Source organism: Macrobrachium nipponense, chromosome 2 (assembly GCF_015104395.2).
Source record: "Macrobrachium nipponense isolate FS-2020 chromosome 2, ASM1510439v2, whole genome shotgun sequence".
Lineage (NCBI taxonomy): Eukaryota > Metazoa > Arthropoda > Malacostraca > Decapoda > Palaemonidae > Macrobrachium > Macrobrachium nipponense.
The window spans coordinates 144,748,753-144,763,872 of record NC_087201.1 but is presented as its reverse complement, the minus strand read 5'-3'; positions in this window follow the sequence as shown (position 1 = coordinate 144,763,872).

Sequence of the window (15,120 nt, the reverse complement as noted above, 5' to 3'; positions counted from 1 at the left end):
AGATTACGAAGGGATGTTATTGCAATTAAAAAACCGAACTCAAGTGAATACAAAACACCTTACTTACACTCCGAGGCGATGTATATGAATATTTAAGTATTTAATGAATATTAATGACTTTTTCTGCTGTTCTGCATACAAATAAAAATGTGAGGATTTGATAAAACTAGAATTCCTTGCGATTGTGTGAAATACAATTGACAGTTATGAATTCTACGGGTGGACATCGTGATTTCAAGGAATAATTTAATTTCCCTTCTCTCCTATAATTATCAAAGAACGTTCAAGCTAATAATAATTCTGGAACAGAGGTCTTTAATGGGTAATCTCAAGATCACCGGCTGGGAGACGTCAGTGGACTCGCCTCGTCTCCAGCAATATCCTGCAGAATGCGACATCCCGTTTATGTGATTATTATCCTTTTATTGGATTAGGAAGGCTTTTGAAATAGTATTTGCGCGTGCGCGCGTGTGTGCATGACTGTGCTAAATTAACATTTTCCATGGAATATTTCCTTACCTATTACTGCTATTTCTGTTTATAGTGTTTATGAATCTGTTAGATTTAATTTGCTATATGAGTACGTTGACGTCCGAATTCTCCAAGAAACACAGACTGCAAAGACTACGCAATACTTACAAGTAAATAGAAACTTATCGTATACATGAGAAATTCCTTTTTATGCCGGTTGTGAGGTTTTAAGTTGTCAGTCTTGGAATAAAATAACAATTAACAATCTTAGTTTATTTATATTCATGTCGTTGACCAAACCGCCCTTCAAACTGCCGTGCTTTTGGAAAACTGGCAATTCCCTCTTTTTATTCTGACTCGGCCATGTGGACTAATAGTAAGCTTTTTATTTAAAATTAAGGTAAGCTTGTATCGCACTCAAAAAGGACGGATTTTGGCAGATGTGGGTTTTTTCTGTGCACCTCCTCCTTTAGTAAAAATTTTAAAGCACAGTTTAGCAGATTTATGCATGAATAGCAATGCCACGCTAATATGAGAGTGCTGTTCTTATATAATATATATATATATATACTATATAGTATATATATATATATATATATATATATATATATACATATTTGTATATATATATATATATATATATATATATATATACATATTTGTATATATATATATATATATATATATATATATATATATATATATATATATATATATATATATATATATATATATACATTATATAAAGCCGCTGAAAATGCAAAAGTAGCCCATTTGAAGATAACAAAACAAGTAAATAATGTTCCGAAGTTCCTTCGGCGCAATTGTCTTTTCTGTAGAGCGTATAATCAAGGCCACCGAAAACACATCTACCTTTCGGTGGTCTCTGTTTAATGCTGTATGACCCGTGGCTCATGGAACTTTGATCACGGCCCGTTGGTGGCCTGTCCTACATCGTTGCCAAACACAATATCATAGCTAACTTTAACGTTAAATACACTAAAAAAAATTACTGCGGATAGAGGGCTGCAATTTGGTATGATGGATTACTAGAGGGTGGATGATCAACATACCAATTTGCAGCCCTCTAGCCTCGGCAGTTTTTAAGATTCGAGGGCGGACAGAAAAGTGTTGTCAGATATAGTGCGGACGGACAGACAAAGCTATCTCAATACTTTTCTTTCACAGAAAACTAATAAAAATGGCTCAATAATCTTGTATTTTACACTAAGCACCGAGACTTTGGTGGAAGCTACGCAGCTTCACAGGCAGAGAGAAGAGATTTCATGAGCTTCAGACCCTGAATGGAGAAAAGCCAGGCGCTGTGCTGAACTCCCCAAGAAATCCTATAAAATAACCGGATCCAGCGGCGTCTGGACCGAAACGAAGCAGAAAGCCACCGAAATTTATCACCCCGAGAAAAGTAAAAAGAAAACTTACTCTGGCAAGGAAACCAGGAAAAGGAGAGAGAGAGAGAGAGAGAGAGAGAGAGAGAGAGAGAGAGAGAGAGAGAGAGAGAGAGAGAATCATTTCTGCATTCTATTCATTCCCCATGAAGCAAAGGGAAGGAGAGAGAGAGAGAGAGAGAGAGAGAGAGAGAGAGAGAGAGAGAGAGAGAGGGATGAGATAAAGCGAGAAAGAAAGCAAGGGGGAGAAAGAGAAAGAGTAGAAGGGGAGGTTCAGCTCGTCTTCTGAATCAATTAATTTCCGAATAGTTTCTTAAATTCTTTGCTATCGTTTTTTGTTTCAAATAAGACTTAGTTTCCTCGTCCTTTACTTCTTACTTTCATAACTTAATCGATCTTCTCTCTCTCTCTCTCTCTCTCTCTCTCTCTCTCTCTCTCTCTCTCTCTCTCCGGCATCTTATATTGCGAATAGAATTACCGCATTCTAATAAAACCTTTTTTTTTAGAGATATGTTAATCACTTCATTTGCATAGGGAATCTCTCGGGACTTTCTTCAGCATTGCCATTGAGTGTCGGGAATTGCAATTTTCACGTCGGAAGTAAAATGTGCGCTGTGCAGCGGAAGGTCATTCCTTGCGTTCTAAGAAGCCTGTTTATAGACCTCCTGTCCTCGAAGAGGCCATCCGGGCAATTGGAATGTCTCCTCAATTGTTTACTCATTCTATTCAAAACCAAGATTTTTGGTCTATTTCACTTCATACTTATTTAACTTATTTTTACATTACATTTCTTACGCTGGTTGTTTTTTTTATAATTATAGACAATTCAACAGTGAAGTTACTCTATTGGAGTTAGGAACAAGAAGTGGAATGTGGTATTTTTTTTAAGTATATACATTTCATATGCATCGATTTATTGCATTGCTCTTCAGAAACTCTTCTCGTTTCGTGAAAAGCGTGAACCGAACCAATTATCAGCTTTCTAAACAATATGCCTTTGTATGGGTAATTATTATTTTCTTCGCTTTACTGTCCTTTTCGCGTGATGCCAATATGTAAATTCAAACGCTATGTGTTTTCTATGGTTTACCGGTAAGCTATTGTGTATCATATGGAAGTTATGTAATTACTGCTTTCAAATGTACAAGCTATATCTCAACAGTGACTGATAGTATTGCCATTTTCATTTTCTCCTTTGCTAAACCACTGACAGTACGGTTGGTACAAGTGGCAATATTCAAAGTTTTGCTGTTGTCTTCAATTGGTGACAAGTTACCGTTTTTCTACTTATCTTTATCATTCTTGTTTTATATACAATCTCTCTCTCTCTCTCTCTCTCTCTCTCTCTCTCTCTCTCTCTCTGTATATATACATACATACATACATACATACATACATACATACACACACACACACACACACACACACACACATATATAATATATATATTATTAGTATATATATATATATATATGTATATATATATTAGTCTTTGGTAAATCGACAAATGCTTAAAATTTTCCAAATGTGCAAGAATAACTGAACACTAAACATTCAGAGAGTAACATTAACGTCGATAACTTATTTAAAAATGTGATCAAGGTTTTCACAGTAGTTACCTTTATAAACCCTAAAAACCTGAGCTATGTTTGACAGATACGTTACGCATTGGCGAATGATCCAAATGATTCCATTTTCGGTTTCATAACACACTACTTTAACAGTTTATTGATTCAGTCCAAATTTCTTCAGAAACTGCTACCTACTTATTGTCTCCACAAGGAATTCTTTTGTATCTTAATAAGTATACATCATAACATACATGTATGTATGTCTGTATAAAACAGTGCGGATTCACGTGGAGTTTGTACTTTTTATTGTTTTCTTTAAAAAAAAAGCTATCGAGAAGGTTGTGTCTGTCCGTCCACACTTTTTGTCAGCCCTCAGATCTTAACAACTACTGAGGCTAGAGGGCTGCAAATTAATCTGTTGATCAGCAATCCAGTAATCATCAAACGTAACACATAGCAACTCTCTAGCATCAGTAGGTCTCTTTTATTGGAGGTTAAATCTAGCCATAATCGCGCGTCTGGTATCGATGTAGGACGGGCCCCCACCGGGTCGTGATTAAAGTTTCATGGGCACTGCTCATACAAGCAGTATACAGGACCCACCCGAAAGATAGCGCTAGTGGAAGAAACTTCCGTACATTGTTTACTTGGTACTTATTTTTCTTTTGCAATTCTTTAAAGCGTCATTCCAGAAATGATATCCATCCGGATATCATCCTGTTATAATGGAGCGAGGCCCTTCTTCAGTTCCCTTCCCAGCCAAGGGAGCAACCCCTTCAAATCTGCAAATTACTAATTAGGCAATTCTCTGCTTGGCTCAAACAGGTGCGAAATGAGTTTTGATAAAATGTGGTTACATTGCTTTTGCCTGACGTGTAACGCAAACCCAGGTCCACTGGCTATTAAAATGAGCGCCAGAATACGTAAACTGGGATGGTACAGGCATACACGCACGCACGCACACACACACACACACACCCATTTTCTTGAGAAAAGGAGACAAGCGAAGTTAACAGTGATCTTGAGTACTATTGTTTTTAAAGTATTCTCTGGCTATTATCAACGCTTACACAGCTATCGTCTTCTGAGAAATAATTGCATATGATATGTTAATTACTATAATCGTCAAATTCACGTAGTTACTCTCTTTATGTTAAAAAATAATATATGGTAATATATACAGATAGATGTCTAAGCAAAGTGAGAACTGTGGAAATGCGTCTTTTTTTCTTAATCGGCATTATTTTGCGGCTATGCATTTCTTTGTGGAAAAAATCTCGACGAGGAAAAAGCCGTAACTTTGGTTTATGCGCCACGAAATCACGGAAGTCAGCTGGTGGTCGAAAGGTTGGAAAAGATTGTAGCCTGGTGGAGTTATACTCTCTTCCTCCTCCACTCGATGGGATGTCTGGCCATAAAAAGTTTTACCTCAAGAAAGTTTGCCTTTTCAGTTCCCATTTCTGGACAACAATCCTTTCTTTTACAACCATTGACACAATGGCATAGAGAGACGGAGAGAGAAGAGAGAGAGAGAGAGAGAGAGAGTTTATATAAAGAAATGTAGATTAGACTAGAGTAATATACATATACTGTATATACATACATACACACACACACACACACACACACATATATATATATATATATATATATATATATATAATATATATATATATATATATATATATATATATATATATATATATATATATATATATATATATATATATATATCTAGAGAGAGAGAGAGAGAGAGAGAGAGAGAGAGCAGAGAGAGAGAGAGAGAGAGAGAGCATGATTACTAATAAAAATGATACTAGAATTTAATTTGCATTAAAATTTTCGTAATTCTTTATCTTGGATTTCTATATGTACCATTGACTGCTGTAAGCTCACCAACATAAAGAGTCGAGAATTAAACCCCAGAGTTTTCGACATTTTTTAAGGAACCCACAGGCACAGAAAAAAAAAAAAACTCTTCGTCATTACATTATAGGATACGTTTCAGCTAAAGTCAGATGCTGTCCTTTAAGGAGTCTCCTGTAGGTTTCCTTGGGAGATCCTTTAACGTCATAATGATTTATTGTTAAATGTCATTTAGGGGAATCGAGGATACTTTAATTCTTACCACAACGCAAGTATAAAGTTCATTATTAGTAAGCACAGAACCCGGGACAACATTTCTGTTGTTTCCCTTGTTTGTGAAACAGGATTTTCGACGAAATTTACTTTTTTTACAGCGTAATTTCCACAGATGCTACATTTTCTACGAAAGCCACCCGCAAAATACAATTTAGACTTGTAATGATCCTTACAGCCAGTGGTATCATAGTACTTTTTTATGAGAGCTTCATACACGAAATAAAACAAAATTATATCACTGATCACTTTCACCTACTCTGCAGTCACGATTATGATGATCTCAACATGAACATATAGTTGAAACATGACATGTTCAGTCAAAGTGCTCTGAAACATAATTTTCTGCTAATGCTCTTGATTCAGATTCATTTAATAAATGATTCACACTCATTTTACTTAAGACCTTTCTGTCTTACGTTCTTGGATATGATGTTGCAAAACATTCAAAGTTCGTAATGCTTTGCGTCATCCATTCAAAAAGCTTAGAGAACATTACATTTCAGTTTTTGATATCCATTAGCTTAATACATCTGTGTCTTGCTTTTATTATTTTTCAAGGCGCTTTCCAGTCGTCTCAGGGGTTTAAGCTATGTATTTGTGTGGCCTGTGATTTCCCACATCTTACCAAAAAGTCATTGCCATTTTCTCACCAGTAATAAGTTTTTATGCCATCACTTTCCCGAACTCCCCATCCTTACTTTAAAATATTCTTTTCTAAAAGTGTCTCATCCAGAGAATGAATTTACCAACGTAGCAGGACGATCTGTTAATGCAGCATTTGTGATATGAATTCTGGAATTTCGACTTATTAAATTTTTTTATATCATATCCACTATCTGTATATTATTTGATAGCACTACTTGACACCTTACAGAAATAAAGTACTAAAGTATTAACGTTCACAAACGCAACATGTTAAAAAAAAGAGAATTAAATTGAAAGAAAAATACTGTAGAAGGAAAGAATAAAAGTGAAAGAAACCGAAAGTAATTTATGGTGAGTGAAGGGGAGAAAGCCTGACACTGCCGAGTGATTCGAGAGGAACCCCCAGTCAGAATATGAAATCGTTTCTTGGCTAATCTTCCTTTATCTAATCCACGTTATAAAGGACGAATGAGAGAGAGAGAGAGAGAGAGAGAGAGAGAGAGAGAGAGAGAGAGAGAGAGATGGCAGACAAAACAAGACAACAAAAACTGTTGATATACTATCAGGCATCATTATTACAATCAACTTTCTTTTGTATTATTGTTATTATTATTATTATTATTATTATTATTATTATTATTATTATTATTATTATTATTATTATTATTGTTGTTGTTGTTGTTGTTGTTGTTATTCGGATGCGATACCTAATTGGCTACCAAATCAGAAACATAAAAACAGTGAAAACCTGAGAAAATCTCAAAGCCTATTATGGAATGCAACATCCTGTTTGTATGAGTTTATCCCATGAATAAGAAATAGGCAAAGCAAGAGAGAGAGAGAGAGAGAGAGAGAGAGAGAGAGAGAGAGAGAGAGAGAGAGAGAGAGAGAGAGAATTCAAAATATGCTTTAACTTTTCTCATCTTGCAAGTGTCTACAATAATATCTCTCTGCATATGGTCTTGGTAATTATAATCTTAGAGTCGGTTCATACCTCTTTTTGAATATAAGACAGGAAAAGCCTGCTGTACATTGTAATTTGAAATTCATGCTTTTGTACATAAGTTCTATTTACAGAATCCGAATCTGAAAAAAAACTAAGGAGATCTTCAAAAGATACCTAAAAAGGGATTAAAACTAATTATCATGCCAGAAGTCAACACGAAAATGATACATGTAAATTAGATGGTAATCATGCAATTGAAACCGTATTCAGTTTCATTAATGCAAGGAAAATCCTTTTAGTGCCAAAATCTTCTGGCACTATATTTCAATTTACCACTTTGTTATACTAATTCTGTTGCTTGGATTCTCGAAGGATATCGTTACAAAAGCCTTCAAAAATAAGTCTCTTTTCTCATTTTGTCAGCCATCTCTTAATCTTTTAGGAAGCCTAAATTTTACTTCATTCTAATCACCCCAAGTTTAGATTTTCCAGAAAACTTGAAAGAAAAACTGAATACAATGAAAGTGATCCCCCCTCCCCCCAAAATAAAATTCTGAGGAGCACTCTTGCCAGACTAATCGTATTCTTCGAACGAGAAAATTATTCAAAAACTTTGGACTACTTTGTATGTTAGTATTTTTCAGGCACTGAGGTGAATTTCTGGTGGAGGTGACCCTTTCAAAACTTGTAGATGTTATTATACGAACAGAAGAACAACGCCAGTTTCACTTCTTATTCTTCTGTTGTGTTTGGAAAGATCTCTAGATTTCTCTTCAAGTTGATTTTCAATGTCCAACTCCTGGTCTGTTTTTTATCTTAGTATTCATTACACATGACATTAATTTTATCAAAATTTGATTCCATAATTTACTAGCTTTTATATCTAGTTTCTAGCACAAAACTACCGAAATAATTCTTTTTGCTGGTTAGCAACTCACGTAGCCTAACCAGAATATTCATTACAAGGAATTCCTTTTCTGAAAGTTAGCAACGTTTGTTTATTTACTTCGCCCAACCACTTTTTCTCTCTTTCTTTCTTTTAACAGTATTATGTCCGAGACACGAAATCCTTGATCCTGTAGTCCAGTCGAAAGTTAGTATCCTAGATATAGGAAAAAAGGGGGCTCTCTCTGGGGATGAATTTCCAGTAATCACGGGAAGACCAGTTCGAGAACTACGTGACTAGATGACAAGAACAGTGGACTTCTTCGGATACGGAACCTATTTCTTGTTCTCATTTAATGTGGATCACGTCCCGTTATTAGGATATTTCGTAGTCGGTTATTACGCCCGTTCCTCGTAATTGTTATGTTGTCCGGAAGGCCTTGCACAGTGTGACATTCATAATGTTTCCCACTTAGTACAGCGGTTGTTGTCAACTTGTTTTTGTTTCGACAGAAACTAAAAGGTCAGTTTACCTCTATCTGGTGCTCGGTGTCGGAGTTTCTTGCCTGCGTAGGATAACGATGCTTTAAAAGAAAACGATTTGACTTAATTATCATGTAAACAACGTTGTGATAGGTCGTTAATGAAATTTGACGATTATTATCTAACCCTCATCGGTACTTTTCATTTTAGTGTGACTGAAAATATTTATCAGTAGATGCCATATGATGGAATGAAATGTTTTAATCGTTTTGTACTTAGTTTGTTATATTTTTGTCCAGACTAGTTCTAGGTGTAAACTAAACTTCATATTATATTGACATTTATGTATATATTTCAGATATGAGCATTTCCACATATCGTCTCCTTTGGTGATATATTTCATGAGAATTATTCTTGTATGTCATTCCACTGAAATTAAACTTATATTAATGGGTATTAATGAGACAAAGCAGTCGAGTTTTCGAAGATGAATTTTTTATGAAATGGTCAGTATGTTCATAATTTCAATATTCAGACTGTTAGAAGGCACAGTAATTCCTAAATAAAATAAACTTCACTTTTTTATAGCAGCGGAATCACGCTTGTCTGAAAAAAAAAAAAACAAGCAGAACACAAAATACGAACTCTGTTTTTTCACTGAAAATATTTAACCCCAAATAATTTTTTTTAATGATAAAAGTTTCCTAGTTTGCTTCTTTGCCAAAGATTTTCCTATATTCTTACCCTCTAGTTTGTCTTTCTTTGTTGACTGTCCTTTTCATTTATTATATTCCCTACTTCTTTCTGTCCGATATTGCAAACCGTTTTTTGCCATCGTTTATTCATAGTATTGTCGCTCCTACTCTCCCTCCTGCAAACCAATTGTTTAGGTTTGTTTGGCATCTGGGACTCTGTTTGCCGTGTGTAATGGATGTTGACCTTGCTATACTCACGTCGGACACGTCTGTTGGCTGGGGCAGTTTTTGTTTCTTAGTACCGTGGAAAACAATTGTAAATTAAAACTGACAACATGGGGTGTTAGTAAAATAGGAAAGCATAAAATGAAAAAAAAAAAAAAACTAAAAAAAAAAAAAAAAAAAAATATTCCAACTAATTAGTCTACTCTTGAAAAAAAAAAATAGGCCCTCATACTAAATGGACATTTAAATTCCGCAATATTAAAAACATTATCAAATCAATGATTAATGATTTGATACGCTCTTGATGAATTTCTGAATCTTATTTAAAAAGCTAAGATGAACTGATTATTGAGGCGATAAATGAGCTGTTTTTCAATCCTTGTTCATGCGATATGTTTTTCTTTTAGTGCAGATATTCGTGTGTTATGTTATTCTTTAACTTTTAAAATTTAAAACATGCACTCCATTCTTCTAGTCATTATTTTAAACTCTTCATTATTACATTTAAGGCCCATAGACGGTTTTCGAAAATACCCCTAATTCTATGAAGTAACCATGGCTATATTCCTGTCTTTTCTTTAAGCGAGAATAACATGGATAGAGCTTGAACTGAACTATCCGAAATGAAAGAGAATAGGTGAACTTACATATGATAAAATGAATAATAAATGCGAGCTCTCACTAACTCCAGTTACTTCTCGAAAACACATTCGCAATCTGAGAGGTTCATATTCTCTAAATATCCCATTTCTCTCCACCTTGGCTGAAGTCATTACCTTCATAACTTCTCTAGAGTCGACGAAAGTCATCACAACGAAAACGGTTAGAAAGCCTTCAAAGTTCAGAGCGAAAATTGGGGAGACTGCAATCCCGGGAAAACGTTCCACTGGGAGGCTTGTGAAGTGATAAGTATTTCTTCAGTTTATATTGAAGTAAAAGAGGGATCTTACATTTTCCCTGTTTATCTCCGAGAATCCTTTGCCGCTTAAGCGTTTCCCCTGAAGACACCTGGAAACAAAGTGATAAAAAAAACATCGTTTGGCATGAAAAGCAGCTTCAGATTAAGTAAGATAAGAAATGACCTAATATATCCTTGGATGCAACTTTTATCTGCACTCTGATAATAAGCCATAAGAATTCAGTATTGATGCGAGTAACGTCTTGAAATTAAAGATATAGAGGTTTTTGGCAACTGAATGTCGAAATAAGTGAGTATCTTTACAAAACATAACTGGAGAGATGCAGACAATTAATGATGATTGGCTAAACATTTGGAATGCGTAATAATCTGCTTGACAAGGAGCACTCGGCATGGGGCAACATTTCTAAAACTAAGGGTGAGTCCAGAGGCCACAAGAAAACAACTTCGGCGCAATCGAGTTTTCTTTACATCGTACAATCGAAGACCACAGAAAATAGATCTATCTTCCGGTGGTCTCAGTATAATACTGTATGAGCTGCGATTCATGAAACTTAAAACAAGGCCCGGTGGTGGCCTGGCCTATATCGTTGCCAGAAGCACAATTGTGGATAATTGGACCTTAAATAAAATTAAAAACTAATAAGACCCAAGGGCTGCAATTTGTTATGTTTGATGGTTGGAGGGTGGATGGCCAACATAACAATTTGCAGCCCTCTAGCCTCAGTAGTTTCTAAGATCTAAGGGAGGACAGAAAAAGTGCAGACGGACCGAGAAAAAACGATAAAAGGTATTTGTATAAAAATTCGTTATCAATAAGAAAATAATCCATGTAACAAAACCGTAGAAATATGGATCTGTAAAGTCCTAAAGTGAAGACTAAATTTAAGAAACTGGAATAACATAGACACATTACAAAGCACATTTAACAATAAAACAGTGCGTTCGCGCTCTAAGCACAATTTGAACAGAGTAAAAAGGTACTTTGAGAAAAGACATTATTGATAAAATAATGTTCTATATAACAGACTGTAGCAATACGAATATTTAAATCTTTAAAGCGAAAACTAAATTTACGAAACTGGAATAGTAAGGATGATTTTCATAGAATATCTTAGATATTAGACATTGCGTTTAAGCCCTAACATAAGACTAAATATTTCCTCTGCGAAACGTAAATATAAGATAAAGAATTACGAATGATTCAACTTCTCAGTGGATGAGTACTTCCCCAGATTTGTCATTCGTTTGAAATATCCCTCCAAACTTTGAGCTGATAGACAAAGAGGGGACAGAGCTAGATTAGTTTTCATCAGAGGAAAATGAGAAAGAGGGAAGAGCTTGATATATGAGTAGTTATGGAGGGGAGAGTAATCAATGACAGCATATGAAGAAGAGAAGAAAATATATAAAGAAGTACTATAGATACATGGGAGATAGTATTGCAACCAGGAAATATTGACATATGAGGGTTTAAGTCCAAAATTGTTTATGCCCATGCTTATGTCATAGGGAAAGTATGATCATTGCATCTGTGAATGAACGAGAGGGAAATATTAAACATTAAAAGTATAGAAATCTAGAAGAATCTAACGTAAACGTATTCCTATATAACTCCTAAACGTTTTAATATAATTTGACCAATGTAATATACAAAAAAAGCGAATAAGGGACTTCCTGGCATGACATCACATGCTGAATTGCAGAATACATGGCTATACTATGCATTTGATTTTGAAGTGCTTAAAATGATTATACTGTGCTGTAGAAACTTCCAAGAACCGGTAGGAGTTTGAAAATATGCAAATGACTGTCGTTTATGTAGTTTGGGACAATTTTCATAAATTTGATGCGCGAGGATTTAGGAGAAAAGGTGCAATAAACACTGGATTTCATAAAGTATGATTAGCTTAATCACAGATATCTTTATTTCTTTGGTTCGTGTCTGCACATGTAACCTAGAGTAAAAGATTCTATCTTTCTTTTCAGTCATATGAAAACTGCCTTTAGTTATTAGATTCTAAAAATACATCACTTTACAACAGAAGTAAAATTCTGAATAAAAACTAGGTGAATAAAGGAATTTCAAATGACCTAAACAATAAAGTTAAAATATCCATAATGAACTTCTTCAAATAATATGGAGATAAAAGCTGTGCTTACACTGAGCGGAAAATATTCAAAGTTCATTACAAAATCTGAAATGTTTATTATATCATTACTATATTGAAAGGCTCACGCTTCAGAGAAACGTTGGTAATACAATGGTCATACTGTAAAGTTTAACCGAATGAATTAGGCAATTATTATCACTACGGAAAGGTATTTTTAAATTCAAAGACTGAAAAATATGAAGGAAGGAAGAACTATTTTCTTGAGAATCCCTTAAGTATATATGTAATGTTATTTCTAGGAAGGCAGGAGGAAGAAAACAAAACAAACAAACAAACAAACCAATGAAGAAAAAGGAAAAATAAAAAATGGTGAGGTATGCAGTGGTAAATGCTAAAAATTGTAAAAACAGAGTACTGAGGCGTATATTAAATTTTACAAATTTTATATTGATCATCAAAGGAAGCCGCCTAATGATCAACGTGCCCTTCACATCTCGCATAAAAAAATTACAATCCTAACACTTCTCCATTTATATTCTTTGTCTGGATTAATTAAAACATAAACAATTCTATGGTTGAATTTATGAAAGTTTGTATTTTAAATTGCTGTTGATATGTTTTTTTAGTAGATTTAACAAGGACCATTCCCAGTTCCCATGTACTTTAATGCTTACACACTCCACTATCACCTCTCTCTCTCACTCCCTATATAGGACAGATATTTACATATTTGTTCCTCTCATCCGTTATTATGAGACCTTTACCTACCGTCTAACGTACATTACGTGCCATAACCAGCGAACTCATTATTTCTTGAAAACATACGTCATCATTTCACATACAGTCCCTCTGATACTTGGCACTTCCCCATTCTTCGACGTTTCATTGCTTTCCTTACGTCCACCACAGTAACTTTCAAGCCAATCTTCAAAGAGGCTATATTTTAGATGTTCGGTCTGTGTCTGAGATCATGATTGCTAGGAATCTAATTAATTATTTACAATTCCTTTCATCCTACCGATCATCCAGTTGTAACCTACTTTGTATCCGAGTGTGGCTCTGGAGCCTAAACGTTTTACCAATTCATGAACAAGACCCAAAAGACAATTATTTGTTTTTATAGGTTCTCATAAATTACTGGGAAAACAATTAATGAGCACATTCTTATGAGAGAGTTTTCTTTTTTTATTTAAAGATTCAGCCTTTTCTATGTAAGAGATTTTGGCGTGCATCCAATTTTTATCGGCATTTAGGATTTTAATGTTTCTTGTATTTTAATAACACTGAGGTATTGTAAAAGGAAAGAACAGCATCCTTTCATTTGAGGAAGAACCCAATAAATATTTTGATTTCTTTTGCAATTAATTTAGCAGTCTCTGGATTTAAAAAAATACTGAAAACGATCTAGTCTAGGTAGCTTTATTATTCGCATTGGTGAAGTTTTGCAGTCTGACAGGTTTACTTGAACCTCTCTTGTTACCCAAATGAGTGATTTCAAAACACAGGTCATGCCACAAGACGACAATCTCTTCAGACAGTCTCTATTTAAATGAATTATTTCAATACCCATTTGCTAACTGACTTTTAACTTTTCATTTACCGCCTTCAGAACAATGTTTTTTTTTCTTGAGTTTTGTTTTTACAGTTCCTCTGAACACTTCAAGAAGCTTCATTTTCCTTCCCTGACATTTATTCTGATGTTGTTTTATGATTATATAAACTTAAATTTGCAATGGGAAATCATATTTCACTTGCTTTTACTATTTTCACCATTCAGTAATACAATTATCTTCCTCAACTTACTGCAACATTCACGGGCCTAAAATTAATTTTGGAATTTTAATTTTGGTTTTAATGTTTTGCACTATTTGATAAAAATCTTTGCCTAGATAGGAATTCTTTCTCAAAACGGCCTCTCACCGGACATGTTCGATTGAGTGTCTGTGTATTTTGATTAATTTATGTTGGCCATGATTTGTTTCCTGTTATAAATGCCCTTAATTCATATAATTTCACTGAAGTGTCTTTATTCCAGATTTTTCCCAATCGATTGAAGATGTAATTTCGTCTCTTATACTCTCTTTTAGTTTACTGATTTCTAAAATTTTTGAACAATTTGAATTTAAAAAAACTAAAATCAGTTATTTCGTCTCTTGTCACATGATTTTAACAAATCAGTTTTGGATAAAATATGCTTGAAATATGCGTCTCTCTTCCTGAATGTGATCATGTCAATTTGAACATGTATTATATCTTCTTTTCACAAAGTTCCAGGGAAATGGATGGGGAAATTGCTTGCTATTAAAAACCTCATTTCAATTTCAAATCCAAAGGACATGACGGGTGAAAAAACATGAAATTATTTTGTGTTCATGTGTACAATATCGGCAGTGAGGTACATTAGGAATAAATGTCTCTGCTAAATTTGCTAAAAAAAATCAATTATATTTTCTTACTTCTATTCGTGTAAAACGTAATTTTTAAATATATTATTGTCCATTTGCACATCGTATTACTTATTAAAATACATTTTTCAGTAATTCATCGAATCTTCCATTCATACAATTCATTTTGAAATATCGTTTCTTTAATATAATTTATTGCAGCTATAATGATTA